General features: G+C 33.3%; 1 non-coding gene across 1 annotated transcript; it reads right to left on the bottom strand.

The window, feature by feature from the left end:
- Positions 1 to 1601: 1601 nt before the first annotated feature.
- LOC113261374 (U6 spliceosomal RNA) lies at positions 1602 to 1703 on the bottom strand. Its single transcript, XR_003318359.1, has one exon. It is a non-coding gene; the product is annotated as a U6 spliceosomal RNA (small nuclear RNA).
- Between the last annotated feature and the right edge of the window lie 438 nt (positions 1704 to 2141).

The raw sequence follows: 2141 nt of genomic DNA, 5'->3' as shown, positions 1-2141 counted from the left end.
TTTTTAGTCTTAAGGTGATAGGTTGGGAATCAGCATCTCCTGAGGACAAGGGCTAGTTCCCTAAGGCTATCAGTAAATCTGTAGAGTCTCGTGTGGCACATAAATATAATGTTCTAAGTGTTTTGTAATGTGTAAAAAAGTTGGGAACTGCTGAGTATGAAGGAGATTCACTGTGAAAATATTGAGCTGAAAGTTACAGGACATTTTCTCTCTCTTGATTAATATATATTTTACTGTATCATTAATTAATGACTATATTTTTATATACTACTTATTTTACTTAAGTCAATATATGGAGATAGAACAGCTAATCCTTTGGGTGGGCTTTCTCTTCTTTTCGGCTACCTCCGAATTTTATCTATTACAATGTCATCACGCAAAGGAGAGAATTTAAAATAAAAATAATATGCAGAATTTCACTTTTTAAGGAACAGATGTTTCCTGGTACTTGAGTCATTTTCATGTAATCTCATTTTCACTATAGTTTTAATTTCAGTATACAATTTTTTTAAACCTATGTTTTAAATTTTGATATAATTTTAAATTCACATACAATTGTAAGAAATAATCTTATAAGAGGGATCTCAGGTACACTTTACAGTATTTTCCCTCAATGGTAACATGTTGCAAAAACTGTGGTATAATATCATAATCAAGACATTGACATTAATGTAATTCACCAGCATTACTCAGATTTCTCCAGTTTTACCTGCACACATATGTGTGTGTACACACAGTATGTGGGTTTAGTTCTATCCAATTTTATCATCTAAGCGGGTCCATGTATCCACCATCATAGTCAAGATGCTGAACACCATAAATTGCCTTGGGTTGCCCATTTATAACCACACTAACCTCCCTCCCACACCTCTGCCTTCCCCCAACCACCACCAATCCTAGTTGGTATCTCTGAAAATCACTAATTTTTCCTCTATTTCTCATATTATGTCATTTCAAAAATGCTATATAAATAAAAATTATATGCTATGTATCCATTTGGGATTGCTTTTCCACTCAGCATAATTTCCTGCAGATTCATCCAAGTGTTCGCATGTATTAACGGTATGTTAATTCCTATTGCTGAGCAGTATTTCATAATATAGATGCACCACAGTTAAAGCGTCCCAGTTGAAGAACATCTGTGCTGATCTAGTTTTTTGCTATTACAATTAAGGTGCTAAGTGAAAATCCATGTACAAGTTATTGTGTGAGTATAACTTTTCATATCTCTGTAATAAATGCCCTTAGAGTGCAATTGCAGGGCTATATATTAGTTTCATGTTTAGTTTTTGAAGAAATTGCAAAAATGTTTCCTAAGTGTGTACCATTATAATTCCTACCAGCAATGTATGAATGATCCTATTTCATGACATCCTCACCAGTGTTTACTGTTGTCACTATTTTTAAGTATAGCTATAGGTGCTTAGTGATATCTCATTGTTTTTTTTTTTTTTTTTTTTGGTTCAGTTTGGGTTTTGGTTTTTTGATTGTTTGTTTGTGAGGAACTAAGGGTTTGAAGCCGAAGTGGCCCTCAATTTGGGTAAGTCCCTTTGCTTATCGGATGCTCAATTTTCCCATCTGAAAGCATTAGAAAAAGAAAGCAAAATATAGAACACTTCCAAGTTTGTGTATCTTCCTTGTGCAGAAGCCTCGCTAATCTCCTCTGTATCATTCCAATTTTACTATATATGCTGCCAAAGCAAGAACTCTCATTGTGGTTTAAATTTGCATGTCCCTAATGGCTAATGATGTGGAATAACTTTTCATTTGTTTACATGACATCTGTATATCCTCTTAGGTGAAATGTTGTTGATCTCTTTTGCCTATTTTCTAATTGGATTGTCTCCATTTGTTTAAGTCTTCTTTGATTTCTTTCAATGGCTTTTTGTAGTAAGTTACCATGTTTAGATCCTATACAATGTTTTGTATTATTTGCACTGATTGTTAACGGTATTGTGTGTTTAATTTTGGTGTCCTCAGGCTCATTGTTATGTAGTAATGTGATTAATTTTTGTGCATTGATCTTGTATTCTGCAATCTTGCCAAACTCACGTATTAATTCTAGGAACTTTTTTATAGATGTCTTGGGTTTTCTACAAATGTAATCATGCCATCTGTAAAGAGGGAATTTTTATTTATTT

The sequence above is a fragment of the Ursus arctos genome, unplaced genomic scaffold, assembly GCF_023065955.2.
Source record: "Ursus arctos isolate Adak ecotype North America unplaced genomic scaffold, UrsArc2.0 scaffold_29, whole genome shotgun sequence".
Taxonomy (NCBI): domain Eukaryota; kingdom Metazoa; phylum Chordata; class Mammalia; order Carnivora; family Ursidae; genus Ursus; species Ursus arctos.
Note: the sequence above shows the minus strand (reverse complement) of the source record. Positions and strands in the feature narration are given on the sequence as shown.